The 16,960-nt window shown below is 43.7% G+C and overlaps 1 long non-coding RNA gene across 1 annotated transcript; it reads left to right on the top strand.

Moving 5' to 3' along the window:
- The first annotated feature begins 53 nt into the window (after positions 1-53).
- LOC309675461 lies at positions 54-15,112 on the top strand. Its single transcript, XR_014269499.1, has 2 exons — positions 54-135; positions 15,028-15,112. It is a non-coding gene; the product is annotated as an uncharacterized lncRNA (long non-coding RNA).
- Positions 15,113-16,960: the final 1,848 nt, after the last annotated feature.

Genomic DNA, 16,960 nt, shown 5'->3' with positions numbered 1-16,960 from the left:
CCGAACTGAATGTGTGGTACCTGATACAGGGGGGACTTTTCTTTGGAAGCTCACAGCAACTGTATCCAGTAGAAAGAAAAGTACAACCCCTTGTGTACCTGACTCTTAATGGAGAAGTAAATAAGCAAATCTCAGGTAAATAAAGTTGTTCCTTCTGTTACACTGTTACCAGAGGCAGAAAAGAAGAATCTAGGGAAGGAAGGGTCTGCTGTCAGCTAATAACTCTTAGGTGTTGCATTTTTGACCAACTCTTCACCTCCTGTTATTCCCAAATGACTACAAGCCTTGCTTCTTTCATCTCCCATCGAGCATGGTATAGCGAAGAACAGATATCCTGAAATAATGTGATGTATCTTTATGTTGTTGGATAAATAATGCGAAAATATGCTTTTGTTGTTAATCTTGCCTGCATGGGCTGAGGTCCTTGTTCAGTTGCAATGAAACAGGTTAATTCCTCAGGTCTGAGATGCTCCTCGTGCCTCATCAGGACTCTTCCTAGGTCTCTCGGTCAGATCCTGCATCCTGAGGTAGGTGTGCTCTCTTTCTCTCTGGATACCTATGAACACAGCGTGGAGGTGTTTGTGCAGCTCAGTGGGACTTACCTCTTTGCTGACTCCCTGGGCTATGGTTAAAGGGGAGTTTAGAAACTGTGAACAGAACCATTATATCAGATACAGTCCAAAAGTGCCGCGTGTTTTCCCTTCAGCAAAGGGAGATGAGCTAAGTTGCAATAAAAGCAATTGTGGGATTTTTGGAAGGGAGTAGATGGCATAGGGAGAAAGCAATGTGTTGCAAGTGGGTAGATCCAGCCCATGGGTACCATATGTTTTGAAATCCTTGCGGTCTGGGTAGTGACCAGCCAGTTTTTTCAGCCTGAGGCTCCCGGCTCCACCCCACTGAGCAAGGAGTTCCTGCTGCTCCAGAGCCCAAAAAGTGCCATAGCACCCTGGAGCCCCTCTGTCGCTTATCAACATAAATACAAATAGAGCACCTTTGCAACAGGACGTGGACAGAGAGAACTGGAGGTCACTGCTGCCCATACCCTGCTTTTCTGCAGAATGCTGCTTTGATACGTTTCTGCGTCATCAAACTTCAGTAAAATCCATGTTTGAAGTGGGGATTTCCTCCAGACAAACCTTGGGCTGATGAACTCTGCAGAGGAGGGAGCCTGGCCTGTGTAGAAGTGTCAGGGTTGACTGATGGATGCAGAATGAGATCTGAAATACAGGGGTCTGGAAAGCAAAAACTTTGTGTTATGTGGCCTTTGTGTTCTCATAATTAAGATATCAGTATGACTGAGCTCCTTCTTTCATAATAAACGCCTGCGATGACTACCAAAACTGCTCCTCCAGAGAAGGTCTGCAGCCAGTTATCCAGATAATGAAGAAGGGCAGGGAGAGGGAGGGGGAGATTTCCCACAGCTAATACGAAACATGTGCCAGTGAGACAGTGACTATTCAGTGTGTTCGTCTTTTAAAATGTAGTAAGTGCAGCTCCTGGGAGCACAGGGATAACCATGGGAAACTGTCAGCAGGTCTGAGTCTGTGTCCTGGCTGTGATGCAGCCAAAGCTGTAGGGGGAAGACAGAGCGGGTCAATCTGTGGCCCAGATAATCTGCCTGTAGATAATCGAACGCTATGTCCAGGATGTGATTTGATCATTTTCTTTGTTAAAGTATTTGTTGTCAGTCTGACACAATCAAAAGTTCTGCTGCTTGCATTGATGTTCTTCCTTATTCTAATTAGTAACTGGACTTGGAGGGGATGTTAAGATCAGCTGAGCTATATAATGTAATATGTAATGCAGTTTTTTCACATAAAGTACAAGGGTAATATTGACGAGGAAGTGGAGAGACTATACAAAACTCTGTAGAGTGCATGGCAATGCAGCTCATAGTCATCGTTTGAAGATTACTTGACTTCAGTGGAAAGGGCTTATCTTCCTATAAGTACAGACATTCCTCTGCTGTGACATAATCTCACATTTTATTTTCCATCTCCTTTATTCTTTCTGGAGAAAATACAGGGAAGGAGAAAATACAGGGAAAGATAAAATACCCTCTGGTGACCCCTGATCTCAAGAGTCCTTTCTTTCATGACAGGTAACTTTTGAACAAGTGTTGCTGGAGGAGTTTCACGGGTCTCATTAAAATGGTTTGTTGGCTTTAGGACTTTAATCTGCAAGATGAAATCCCTCACCATAGAGGAGATGCAGACCCTTCAAGAGGCACTTAGCAGTACATTCAGGATCAGTCCCTTCCTGGCTGATCCAGCGTTGTTGATGCCAGTGGAAGTTTTACCCTTGATTTCAAATCTAATCAGGCCTGAGGAGTGTGGTCCTGTCTTTCCTTCATCCCTTTGGGCAGTTAAGACACTTACGCTTACGAAAGGTGTGCACAGACTGTGCGACAGGAGGGGGAACTTCATGTCACGCATGATGGGAGCTTTGCCCTGAAGCACTGACAGTCTAAATTCAGATTTGGCGCAATGAGTGAAAGTAATAAACAAAAGTTGGGAACAGGCACGGCAGAGGTCACGGCAGCGAGGTGAAGGGTTGCTCTGATTTGGTAGGTGAATATCCTGATGGCTGCGCTGATTAAATAGAGTGAGTCACCAGCTGGAGGCTGGAAGGAAGAAGCCAGGCGGGCGTTAGAAGGATGTGGCTGTGGGGAGACCTGGTGAGCAGAGATTAGGAGGGCAGTTCATGCCCAGAGGACTAGAATAGCTTGTCCACTAAGTTTCATTGTTTTAGGCATTTAAAACACACTGGGTTAATCATTAACAAAGGTGCCCACGGGAACAACGTTGTATCAGTTATCTTCCTGAGCATTTGTCTGTTTTGGTTGTATTTATTCTAGACAAAAGAGCAATTTGTGATGTTTCATCTTTAGTCTGAATGTCTCTGATTTGTACATCCATTTAATTTGGAAGGTTTCCACGAGACGCCAGTGAGACTGTCTGATTAAAGTCATGACTTATAACCAAACGTCTTTCTCGCTCCATGTTGCTGACCGCAGCTTTGGTTATGAATTGTGAAAGAATGTTAAAATCCAGTGTATTTTTCTCTTTGTGGGCTCTGTTTATTTTTATTTTTAACACTTTGATTGGACAATGAAACATGTCCGTGATGCCAGTTGCAAGTCTTTAGGTACAAGTTTGCCTTTCAGCCGTTGCGTGGGAGTGATTATTTGCTTTTAAAAACTGACAGCTGTGGATTTTTAGTTCCTTTTTCTTAATAATCTCTGGAAAAATATGCCCTTACATAAAAGCCTTTTGTATGAAAGGTAAAACGAGGGCCAAGTTGGGACGACGACATCTTTTTCATGTCTCGTTAACTTTTTCAGAGAGCTGTAGCAACAAGCAGGGGAGGTTGGAAGAAGCAGCATTGTTGCTCCTGTCTCCCTTGAATTCCTTTCATCAGTCCAGTGACTACGTGTGTCCCGATGACATGTTTCTGGGTCACATGCCCCAGAAAGATGGGCTATATGGAGATACATGGCATGGAAAGTATTCTAGCTAGAGACTAGTTATGTCGACAGGTTCCACACGTGGTGTAAATTTGTATATTCCTCACATGGACTTTATTAATAGCACAAGACTGAGACGGGGAGAGCCAGTTGCATTGCTCTTTATGTAAATAAAACAACAGAAATATATACTTTCTTGTTCCTTATCGTATTAAACCTGCGAATAGATTATTACCCTATAAGGCAGCTTAGGCTAGCGCATGAGACCATTAGGAAATGCGGAGCAGCACAAGTCAGGCACAGAGATTTCCCCAAGCCAGGCTGCATGCCGCGGGAGAGGGCGCAGCATTCAGCGTCCAGAACTGGAGAAAGAATAGGAGGCCCAGATAAGTATTTAAAAAGCCAGTCTCGAGTGTAACCAAACTGAATGCTTGTTTTGTTTTTGGTCCAGTGGAAGCTTTGCAATGGAAAGTTAGATAGTTTTCTTCCTTGGCTCTGCCATCAAAGGGATGCTACTGCCTTTCCCGGTCAGCTTTCTCCCATTCAATGGGATCTAGATTTCTCTCTCTGCAGGATACTGCTCTGGTTAGGAGGTCAGAAGGAGAAAATGCTGTAACTGTAGGCTGTCTTTACTCCGATTCTTCTCAGGTTCATCAGTCACTTCCACTGTAATTCTTTCAGCTAGTGGTAGTAGCAAGCAGTTGCCCAGGTATATAGGTTAAATATAGGTGGAGGCACAAACCAGAGGGTTAGGAGACTGCATATCCAGTTCTTTGCGTTCCCACTAACAGGAAAAACTGAGAAATGTGTCTAGAGAAACTTGGTCCAAGTATTTGGGTCATCTTCCAGACACTGAATAAAAACACTTGGATGGAAAGGACTTTTATTAGTTGTGATCCTCCTGTATTAATCATAACCAATTCATTTAATCTTCAGCAACATGGAGAAGTACAGAAAGGCTATCCCAGTATGACATCTGTGATGAGTATGAACTAAAGTTTGAATTCCCAAATATTCAGAGCCTGGGCTGTGCTCTGAGCTCGTCTTTACAGCTATAAAAAGGGGTACTCTGACACTCTTCAGCGATGGGGTGAGTCTGGATGAAGACACAGATGCCAGGTAGCAGGGTAAGTTAAAAAGGGCAGCTATTTTACAATACAGGAGGCTTGAATTTTGTCTACTAGTGAAATTATTACCCAAATCAGGTAATAATTCTTGCATTTTCATTTGAAGAACAACTAGAAATTCTTCTGGGGGCTCCAAACCATCCTAGGAAGAAGAGTTGTCTCCCATTCAACACCTTTCATTTGAATGGGACATCCAGATAATCTGTTTCTAATTGTAGGCAAGGAAAGTACCATCAAACTGATAGAGCAGACAGCTAGGAATCTGAATCAGAATTTCCTCTCCCCAGCTCCGTACCAAACATGCATTTTGATGTTGGTAAGTCACTTTCTTTTTTTTAAGCCTTACTTTAACCATGTTTTTAAAGTGGGTAAACCAACATATGTTTCCTCTGAGGATACTGTGGAAGTTAAGGGGTTTGGATGTGAAAGATGCTTAGTGTATTATTAAATAGGCTGCATTTTTACAGGTTCACTCTCAGAAAGGAATATTTATTGTATGTAAAATTCAAAACAATCTTCTGTGTCCTTAGGTTTAAATGATGGAAATAAATTTTAAAAATGGTATCTAAGTGCTAAGCAGGATATGGCAATAGGACTATTGCATTTACATTTGGACTGGGAGCAAAAAATTCATCATAAACATGCCAGGCCAACATGGTTTTCTATCATGCTTATAAGGATGATTTACCTCCTGTACAATCAAAATAAAGACACATTAGTGGCTAAGAATATTTACTGAGTCTTCCAAGCTGATATGGTTTAGCTGTAAGGAAGAAATCAAATTTAAATTCTACAGATTTCTTTTCCTCTATGTCTCAATTAAACACTCCACATTAAATTCCTGAAATTTTTCTGCCATTACTTGTAATGGGTCAGAAATATCAGGGTATCCTTGAAATGGAGCACTCCAAGGCACTTTGCATAGCTTAATTAGCGTGGTTATTTCTTTCCCTGTGCCTTCTCTAAGGGCTTTATGTCAGATGCTTCTAGTTATTAGGAATCAGAGCCAGAGGTCAACCGATGAGCTACTGATCGCTTGAGCTAAATGTAATTTAATGCAACAGTTCATATGAGCAGTTTGCAAAACTCCTCTGGGGACCGTATGTGCAGGAGTGCTCCTGGATGCATGTATCTATAGGCTCCGTTCAGTGCAGCACAAGACACACATGTGCATTAAAGGACCTGGTGTGGCCGAAGGTCATTATCACCAGATGACTGCAGCCATCACTATGACACTTTCTTTTATTCTACTGTAGCAAGCAAAGGAGCTTTAAAACTGTCAAAAAATAGCTGGTTTTTTGTTCTCAACAGGCAGTGAGGGACCTTCCTAATGTCTTCGAGTAGCTTTGTTCTCTTGACTCCTCAGCCTCGGCTGCGTAATTGCTATAGTTAAGCAGCATAGCAAATGGTCCCCATTTTAAGGCCTGGAGCCAGTTCACGTCTCAGAGTCAGTGGTTGAATGTTTTTCTGTCCAAGTTAACTGCTTAGGCAGAACTAGCTAGTGATTCTAGCTAGTGAGGTGTCATTAATATATGAGTCCTCTAAAATGTTTACCTATGGAAAGTGAGACTTTGACCCTGAGATACCAGAAATTGTTCAAACTAGACTAAACACAAACAATTCACATGGTCCAGTATATGGAGAGGTGTCCCACCAAACCTTCTCTGAATTTAGCCATTGTGTGAACGTCAGCTGCAGGAGTGCCTTTCATACTGGGATTTTCCACTCGGCCTTTATTCAGTATGAATCTGATAATGGGATGAAAAATGGACTTGAGGAATGTGGTCCAAAGGACTTGCACTATTGAACCTGTGTACCAAGCCTGGCTGCGTAAGTCATAGTAATGACTCGTGAAGATACCATAACATGGAAACAGCCCACACAGAGCCATGAAACAGAAGGTATATAGCTCATAGGAGGGATGGTAGAGAAGGAGGAGCCAGGCAAGGGGCACTCAGAGAGGGGAAGGCAGCCAAAGGATGCTATAGGAAGCAACAGTCATGGCCATACTGCTGTGACAACAGCATTGCTCCTCTGTCTCCCTGTAGTGGTCTTGCTACGTTGTAATTTTTAATCTGGTTATCTCTGCCCCTGAAAAGACTGTGGGTATGTTTTAAAGACCTGATGACAAAATTACCCCAAAATTCTGAAACACTAAATGAGTAAGGAGTCACTCAAGTAAACAAGCTATCCAGATTGCTGGATCTTATATGAGAAAGGACGGGAAGCTATAGATAGTATGAAAATGCTGATGCAGTGTAACATACACTGAAATTGGTCCAGGTTTATTGCCATATGTAATGCAGACTCTGAAATAGAGGTGGTCTCTGAAGAACAGCCTAATGTCTTGGGTGCTGTTGGTTGGTAGATTTTACCCTGCACGTTAACAATGCAGTAAAATGTTGTTGCTGGCAGACATTAAAAAAAATGCCTGCCTTTGAAAAAACTTCATGTTTCCTATTTGTGGTACTGTAGACTACCCCTTTTTGCTAAGGGAAACCTGATAGTCATGTGTCAATCTGGACTCAAAGGCACTTGACAACCTGTCTGTCTGCGTTGCCTGTTCACAGTGGCTTTCCCTTTATCAGATCCCACTGCAGGACCCCCAAATATTACAGTGGTTTTAAATGCTCAGCTTTTGATTGAGAAGGTCGGCACAGGTGGACAGTGTGTGCAGAGTAGCAGCCGCCGAGGCTGGGATGCACTGCAGTGTCGCAGGAGGGAACAACCAGACCTGGGATGCAGCACAGTGCATGGTGGAATCTCTTTGTTCTTATAGTGCTTCTTGAGAATTTGGATATTGTGATCTGTAAAGGTATTCCTACGTGTTCAAGAAAAAACAGTTATGGAAGATACACTGTTTTAGGATTTTGTTGTTGTTTTGTTTTTTTTTTTTTTCTCTTAGGGACAAAATGCTACCCAACCCCAAGCACATCTTTTTTAATCAGTCTAGTTGTCGCCTGCATTTCACACGTGCTCTTCTTGAGGTGCCTATAGCAACATGCAGCACTTTCAGCTGTTGCAAACTTGGGGATTTCGAAGGCCTTTGTGGGTCTAACAAAGGAGAAGAGCATTGTATGGCCTTTTTGTAAGGTCAAACTCCATAGAGAAAAAGCAGGCGACAACTTGTCGTATTGCCTTCATTTCATATGTTGACAAACTGAAGTTTAGACGAGGCAAGCATTTTGACCTAGTTTACCCAGAAAGCAATAAGGAAGTAACCTCAAAAATACCCAGGAAATTACCTAGGAAATTCTCCAAGTGCAATAAGACAATAAAGTTCAAACCCGAATCTTCATCCCCTGAGCTGGCCGCAGGGCCCTCCACCTCTGTTGGCTTTGCACAGAGCTGCGATTGTCGCTTAGTGCCTTTTGGAAAGAACCGTTTTTAAAATACCCCTTTTGGTGAGTTTAAGCAGAGGAAAGGTGATTGTTGGTGTCCTGCGTGTTCTGCTTCAGATGGGCTCTGGGTTTCTGTCTCGGGGGTTACGTGCTGTGCGGGTGAAGGGCGGGTGCCGCTCCTGCCAGCGGGTGCCCGGGCTTGTTGGGAGGATTGTTGCCATTCCTAACGGCTTCTGGCTCTGTGGTCCTTCTGAAACAACACGAGCTGTTAGCAATGGTTGTGTTATGTAATTCATTTAGGAGGAAAACTCACTCGTAAAGTTTATGGTCCTATTCTCCCTGAGGCAACCCGAGCAAATGGGCCCCATGGTGGGGGGGGGGAGGTGGGAGATGAGCAGCTGAGCTGAGAATGCACAGGGACACCATCACCCGTCCTGTGGTCATGGCAAGAAGCTTCAACCAAATCCTCTGCTGGAGGGTCCTGGGACTAATCTATCTGCAAAAAGCACAGACCCGTAGCAGCCTGCTGTGCCCTGGGCTACCTGTGCACAGGCTACGCATGGTTGGCATGGCAACGCCAGCTTCCAGTGAGTGCAGGAGCATCCCTCAACCATAGCTCTACCCGCTATGCGTGCGGTTGCACCTCCCGGGAGCTGGAGGGGGAGTGTCATGGGAGCCAGTGAAAGGCCTTCCCTCCCAAAAAATAAATAGCAAGAAAAGGGAATACTTATCTACCAGGGCCTGCTATTGAAAAACGGATCTCGGTTCACATAAGCAGGAAAAAGACGTTTAGGCTTATTTGTATTTCTGCCCCTGAGCACAAAGGGGCTAGAAAGCAGGCGGATCCCTCCAATTGTGTGTTCCTTCTGTTTGGAGATGTAATCGGCATCCACATACTGTGCCACAGCCTTTCCTCATCTCTAGGGGTTGTATTGGGGCTGGGAATGATGCAGAGGACCCCCAGCATGGAGGTGAAGGCCTCTGGGATAGGGGTGGGGGAGGGCTGGCCCCTGACACAGCATCTTTTCCCCATCTTCTCATGCGTAGCACGCACCGCTAGGAGCAATGTTCGTGGGGTAAGGAACAAAACACAGGGTCACTTTTCACTCAATCCCAACTTACCAACTGGAGAAATAGGCTCTGCGTAAACAGTACAAATGAAACGAATGTTCTACTGATAAGTTTATCAGGAAAGCCAATGTAGACTCTGGACCCCTAGGAAAATACACAGAAAATGTGTTAAAGAAAGAAGTTGAGGGTCCTCAGCTAACCCCCAGCTTACCACGCCCTGGGTATCAGTGTTCATGCTTTGGGACATGTCAGTCATTGCTCCAGCCAGCATGACTCCAAGTTTGGGCTGTTGTCACTCCTAACCACAAGGCCCAGTCTTACCCGGGTTGTAGCTGTCGTAAGTGCTGTCGAGATGGATGACTGTTGCAAAGGTGCAAGGGAAGATGAAAGCATGGCAGGGGCAGGTGAGGACCGTGGTAGGGAGCACCATGGCAAGGCCCTGCTGGACCTTGGGTTGGAGGTGAGGCAGTGGCCTCTCCAGATGGTATCACCCATGAATAGATCATTGACTTTTGCAAGGAAGCAAAGAGAAAACTGCCTCTTCTGTGACTGTGACACTGAGCCAGTATTGCCTCACCGAGGGCTCGGCCTCCAGCTCGGAGGTCTCACAGCTCCAAAATGGCTTGCACACGTTGCCTTAAGTGCCTGCTCCAGCATCCTGTTACACACGGACCATTTTGGCTGCCTGGATTTTGTTCCCTGCAAGCGAGTGGCTGGGAAGTAGGTGTGTTTCACGCAGCTTATAATAGAAAGCTTTGCTTTGACCTCCACGGTAGAGAGATTAGCGCCATTCCAGAATGATATAGTGCATGTTTTTTAAGGGTCCAAAGGCAATTCCTGTTTACAGAGTGGGACTGGAAGAACTTCGCAGCATTCACGCTAGGGCAGTGGCTCTTGGGGATTCCTTCTCCAATCGCTTCTTTTTCAGGAGGAATTTTGCCCTGCTGAGGGAAAAGTTGAAATGCCCTGTGGATGGCTGAGCTGGGCTGTCGCGGTTGTGCAAAACCATGCTGCCTGTCTCGGAGATGAGAGAATGAGGAAATTCTTGCACCTACCCTTATCCCTTGTCATCAAAGAAAACCACATCAGAGCTTCTTTGGGGTGATTCTTTCTGTTTTGGGATTTCCAAAGTTTCTTTTAGAAACTGTTTGGCTGAGATCCACAAAAAGTTTGCCAATCCTTCTGAAAAAATTGTCACTGGCAGTAAAGATCCATTTGAAATAGCCCCAGACTTCCTTGAGTTACTCAGCTCTGCAGTTGCAGTCTTAAATGCTTTGATCTATAGTGGCCTGACCTGCTAATCCCTATTACGTGCCCATGCCCAGCACTGTTGCCTTTATAGGAATATGGGCACTGGGAGCTGGGCCGGTGGTTCTGCTCCTGCCGTGCCCACTCTTCCAAGAAGTACAAAAGGCTGAAAGCACCCTGAACAAGGAAAGTATCCACCTGCTAATAGCATCAGCCCTTGCATTTTCAGTCATCTTTCTGGAAACCAGAACATACAAGATCTCAGTTCTGGGTAAACGTATTTTCATGTCCCTGAGGAGCTTAATGCAAGTCAACCATCTGAGCCTTGCTGAGCCAGTGGGGAGTCAGAGGTGACACGAGCCTGGAGTCTGCTGTCTAACGTATTCCCTGGCACAGTCCTGGAGAGAAAACACAAAAAAGCCATACACCAAATGGAGTAAATTCATCATTTCACTGATGGCTGGCTTTGCCTGATTCTGCTGTATTGTTACTTGCCTCCTTAAACTGCAGCAGGTTCCTCTGAATTTTAATCGTTATTTCTTGACTGATATTGTGCTCGAAACATTTGTGTTTCTCCAAATTGAAGCACCTAATCTGAGTTTTATGCCTTTAGTCAAAAGGACTTATGTACTGACCCATTGTCAGGGCCCAAAATTTAAGGTGCCTTTTGGAAAAGTGATCTTTAATATGCTCTTGTGTTTCCTTGTATCATTGTAGTCTGACACTCAGTGACCCATGGATGCCTCTCTAGGTGGGACGTACTGAGCTTGTCATTAACTATTACCTTATAGAAGGATAGTCACATTCATGCACTGGCAGGGAACAACCCAGACTCAAGTCAGAGGCAGTGATTTGAAATGTTTTTGGAGACTTACATTCAGATTTCTAGGTATAAGCTGCACTAAAATGAGAAGATGTATGAACGTGGAAATCCAGCATCTAGGATGTTAACAATATGGAGCTCTTCTTGAAGGAAAGCGTGAGGCACACTAGCATATGCAAAGCTATATTATTTACTCCAGAAAGATCATGCTGCAAGTTGATGACACACCTTCCTTCCCCTCTCTACTTCTCATTTTCTCTCTGTATCGAGGGCCTCCAACCTTGGAAATTATTTACATCTCCTCTGCAAAGGTTGATTATCCTTTTCTCTCCATCATGCTCTTTTTTTGCACAATGGTGTTGGTGCATTTCATCCAGTTGACTTCAACCCTCTCCCACCGACACGCACAAGCCATGATGGTGCAAATCGCTGCTGCCTCTATTGGCACCTACCATAACCCAATACAGCTGGTGTCTGCTGGCCTGGGATTTTCCGAAGGCTCCTGCGGCAGAGCAGGTTGCAGACCGATTGAGACATGTTTGGTGGTTCAGCCAGGTTTGCCACAAGGGGGGGTGAAGAACAGAAACCATCTGTGGAAATTTACTGACTCTCTGAAGATCTCATGACTTCTTGCTAAATCTAAAAATTCCCACTGCAACAAGAATAATTGTTTCTAAACCGCCTGTGCCGCCTTTCATCATTTACCTGAATATTGCATGGTCAGCGGTGTTTTTTTCATCAGTGATAGACAACAGTCCATTGTTTGCCAAAGGGATGGAAGATAAGGAATTCATTAGTCAAGACACTAGTTTCTAGTACAAAGAACTTCCACACAGATGGTGAATTTAAAATATATATATATTCAACAAATTAGCACATAGTGTGCCAACTCTTGTGAAATATGTGCACATTAGGAGTATGAGTGGGAGCAAATAAGGTTGTGAGGAATCTTTCTGTGACTTCTGTTTTCAAACAGTGATTTGCAAAGTCTTTTTCTTGTCTTTTTTTTTTTAAAGGTAAATATGTACAAAGCTCTTTAAATCATCCGAAGTGGATCGTGGTTATGACTAAGAGATAAGGAGGGATCTGTCTGTCTGACAAACTTCCCCTCTGTTTTTAGAGAAGGTCGGTATTTTCAGAAGTGGTAAAATACCACGGAGTACAAAATGCAGGGCGTAGAGTAAATTGGAGTTCTGCCAGTTCATGGGCTGAGCAAAAACTGTTGAAATGCAAGATGCTTCAAGGCCCAGCTCTGTGTCCCGCAGAAGAAAAGCCTCCAGTGATGTCTCTAAGTAAAGCTCCCAGTCTCCAGCCCACAAAAGATCAATGTAATGCCTCCTACAAAGCCAGTAGGACTTTTGCCATTAGGACAATTAATGTTCTTAGTCATCTTTATACTGGACCATATCATCTACCCATCGAAATTAATGGTGTTTATTTAAAAAATTGATGGAGGGAGAAAGAGAAGAAAAAGCCAGGAGAAAACAGAGAAAAATGCCCTGAGCCTGTGTTGTGCCTCCAGGCAGGGCACAAAGTGAATCTGAAATAATGTAATTTCCAAACAAGCCATGGCTAGAAGTAGAAATTGCAATGGTGATAAGAGACCACTGGTGCAGTCAACTCAAGCATCATTAAAAGCGATAGCCAGCAGAGCTGGCAAAGCTCGTTCAGTGCACACTGCAAGGCCCTGATAGTGCCAGCAATGCTGTGCAGGCTGGTTTTGCTTTAGTATTTTTGATAAGGCTTTGTAAAGACGAGGGACTGGCTTACTAGCTGTACTGAAGTCATGCAGACCAGGAGATCTGCCTGCTTAGGGCTGCTTTTAGGGCTGGGGATGAAAAGATGGGGTAAGAAGCTGCAAATGTTCTATATGGTGTTCCCTACTGTGGGGTCCATTTTCTAAGCCTTTGGTGGGGCACTGCTGTATTGAAATACTAATTCAAATACTAACAAAACTGTAGCAGTTTAGGGCAGGAATAGGATATTTGCAGGTAGATAATTAGCTAACTGGATAACGATGATCTGTTACGCACAACAAAAACTTAGTTCTGTGCAGCATTTAGGGCAAGAAACAACATATTGAGATGTGACATATTAAAAATTCTCTGTATTTGTTCAGGAAAGGGTAAATAAGATAATCCCAAAGACTCCAAGAAAATTTTGAAAATACTTAAGATCAGAAAACGAAACCGACAGAGAAAAGCAGGCACATTAAAGGCAGCAAGATTGCAGCCCCATACGTCATATAAAATGAATGCAGTTCATCATGCTGAATTGTTCATGCTCAGACCATATATGTTCAGTTCTTGACAAAGTAATCTCTTTACAAAGCTACATAATGCAGCAGAGTCAGCTAAGAACGAGTTATAAACAAAGAAGCTATTCAGCTGTCAAAGCAATTTTCAGCTATATTAAAGCAGAATAGGATGGGATGGATTCTGCCGAGCCTTCTGCTGTGTGTCGTCCCGGGAAGCCGGTGGCATTGCATGTGTGTAAATCGTGGGGCGAGAGGGAGTGCGTGCGCGCACCGCAGCCGCCCACGCAAACACATGTACACACACGTGCGCAGGGTAATTGCCCATCGCCTTCCTCAGCTCATGTTAGAAATTGCAAAATGCGTATTTAAATTGCAATTTCACTCTGCTCATGGGGATGTCACCAAGTTCTGTCCATTCCGATGACGTGTTTTGTTTCCATGGAAACCAGTGTACTTTGGAGAGGGAAAAGCAGAAGGAGACGGAGAAAAGCAGAAAAACCAAGCTGAATTACAGAAGCGTGCGGTGCGAAGAGATCATTTGGGTCATGGGGCTTTTAACAAAGTGACTTATGCCTTAAGGCAGGGAGACACCTTATTTATTTGTGGGTATGTCACTCCAGAATAATTCAAATCCCTTCAAATATATGTCAATTAAATGAATGCAGCATCCTGTTTCTTCCTATATGCTATTCACCATCAGATAGACTGTATCTGTACGGGAGAGGCCGGGCTTCCAGTGTGCTTTCTGCTGACACATGACTTTTGCTGTTTGCTATGTCTCTGGTGTCATTAGCAGGTGTTTCCTATCTTCATCCCCAAACTGGGGAAGGAGGCAGGGCCTGGGAAACTACAGATTTCAGCTAAGGTTCAATGGAATACCTGTCAAGTCTCCCATGAAAAAGCTGTGTATGATCTGCTTCCCAAGGGGTAGGCAGGGCAGGGAGAGGCATGCTGGAGCTATTCTATGATTTTTTTCCTTCTTGAAACAGCTAACTTGCCATTGAATCATTTAATCGCTAATTAAAAATCCTGGATAAAACAAGTTGTCTACAGCTTTCTGGCGAACATCCCACTGACTTCAGTAGGGCCAAGATTTTACCCTTTCCTTGACTGTGGAGCTTGTTTGTTGTCATTTCCTTTTCTTTAGATGTTCTGTGTGTTTTATGCCAGATATTTTCTCTAGATGCGCGTTTTCCTTTTCTCAAATATTATCTCACTTCAGCTCCAGACTATAGGATCTTAACATGATGGGCCCCAAGAGGTAGTCCGTGACTAGAGTAGCTGTTTCATTCACATCCTTTTCTGCTGTGACCTGGGAGAGGACAAGGAGTAGATGTGAGGGCAGTAGGAATTTCAGCAGCTAAAGGCCACCTGGAGCACCTCTGTGCAGGCATAAACTCAACTTGCAGGTCCTTGTTGCCAGAGCTATGTGGTGCTTATGGGGGTCCCTCAGCTGGTATCTGACCAGCTGGAAAAAGGACGGACCGCTGTAGCCTAAAGCATCAGCTGTTTCACCCCCAGGGCTGAATGCCAGGAGGAGAAACAGAATCCTGTATGTGCGTATCCTATACGCGTAAACTCTGTTGGTAACAGAGCGATATTCCAGTTCTGTCTGTGCATATGCTTTGGTACGTGTTTCTCCTGTCTTCCCCTTTTGTATTTACCACTCATCTCCTCTGTAATTTTGCTTTCAGACTCTGCCTTAGAAGAGACCTATGCCATTTTTGCCTGGAGCTGAGTAACTCTAAGATGCACCCCCGCTGGCTGATTGCTTGAAGGTAGGGATGTGCCAACAGACCCTGCTTCCCACGGCCTTTCTGGCAGAGCGTGCCCAACTTTCTGCTGTGTTCTTCATGAGAAGCCACTCTTGGTCACACACGGCCCATGTATGAGGGACCTGAGCCAACAAAAATTGCCAGGACCTGCTGCATTCTTCAAAGCTCGGGGCAGCAGAGTATGAATCAACAGCAAACACCCTAATCCCTTACCAACACGTTGGGTGGCAAAACCCACAGCAGTTGCCTGTAGTGTTGACGTGATTCGAGCCCGTACTGTTTAATTTATCTTTTTGCAGACAAAGCCATGGTATCTAACAGTATTGACAGTTAAGGGTCTCATTTGCTGGTTCATCAACAAATTATAAGAATAAAAAGAAACTATGCGAAGGGAGATATAATTTTGTTGAGCAGCTCTAATCTTGGTTGTTTTCCTTGGCTTTAAACTTCGAATTTTACAAGTTATATGCTAAATGCTCTGCTTTGCTTCTTTGTATCCAGACAGAAAGAAATGGTTTGTAAAAAATGTGCTTTGTGGCTAATGTAGAATTTTTCTCCTCTGGGGAATCCATCAGTGAGGATGTTTACTGTATGTTTATGAGACCCCTTGCAGATCTTTAGACTAGGCTCTCAGATGTTCATTCTCTTGGACTTTTTATTGCTAACATTTATTCTTCTTTTAATGGTGAGCTCTCAGAACAATGCAGAGGGCTCAGTTCAAACTCCAGGCAAATCTTGTATCACTCTTGGTTTGCAACTGGGCTCCACACAGGACTCGGCAAGATTTCATTCAGCCTTTTCTATAGTTCTCTAGGGGGAGCCGGGAAAATTACTTTTGGCTTTCATGTTCTGTATTAGTCTGTGATTTGCTTGTTCCAGATGTTGGATATTGTCTGTGATACTATGTCATTCTGTAAAGCAACACTGAGTGCAAGAGAGTGACAGAGCATCTCTTGTGCTACTGCTGATTCATTGCGTGTACTCCTGCGAGATGATGAAATATCGCGGTCACGTCAAAACTGTTCATTTCTAGATAGTAGCTAATATCTAAATACTAGATATTAAGTGACAAGTTTGAAGGCCAGAAGGTAATGTTCAGGGGTGATGTCTGTACTCAAAAAAAAGTAATCTGGAAGTCAATGTAACTTTACATGTGAGTGCAGAGAATTTGCATGGGTGTAAGCTCAAGAATGGGCTGTTATTCAAGTACAAGGATGAATGAGAAAGGTTAAAAAAACTTTTTAAAAAAATCTGTGCAACCCAAATGTACTGTTTATCATCTTGTTGTACCAAAACAAAATTTGTGATGTACTCGGATTTTCCAGAGTCATCGGAGTAGTGCTGGTTTTCATCCTCTCTCATCTTGTTGTTTCCTGACTTCCTTTCCCAGGCTTTGGAATTTTTATCCTATTTTTCCCCTTTTGCTTTTAATGAAAAAACAAAATTAGTGTTTTGATCTCAGAGCCTTCTCCCACACTAGAATATTTAAAATTGATGATGATACTCGGTCTAATTTCCTTAGAAATGTTATAGTTGAAGTATTTGTAATAATAAGGCTTTGTTGCTAGAACCTCTGAATGCCAAGCCTCTGAAAGAGGTAACTGAACCAGCAAGTTCTGGAAATATTTCCTAGATAGAAACTCAGGAGGAAGAAGAGGAGCAGGGGAACACCAGCAATGTAATCTTATAACCGAGCATAGTCATTTGCAGCAAAAGAATTTCCTTGTTAAGGTTAGTGTTTTTCCTTTGACAAATTACTTGTGTAGAAACTGAAGTTTTTCAGTCTCTGTGCCATTCCAAATTTTAAGCTTCTGGTTTTCTTGATGTGGTTATCACTTGGTGGTGATGAGTC

This window comes from Vanellus vanellus (assembly GCF_965231255.1).
Source record: "Vanellus vanellus genome assembly, chromosome: 9".
Classification (NCBI taxonomy): domain Eukaryota; kingdom Metazoa; phylum Chordata; class Aves; order Charadriiformes; family Charadriidae; genus Vanellus; species Vanellus vanellus.
The sequence above is the reverse complement of the archived record's forward strand: the minus strand, read 5'-3'. Positions and strand labels throughout refer to the sequence as shown.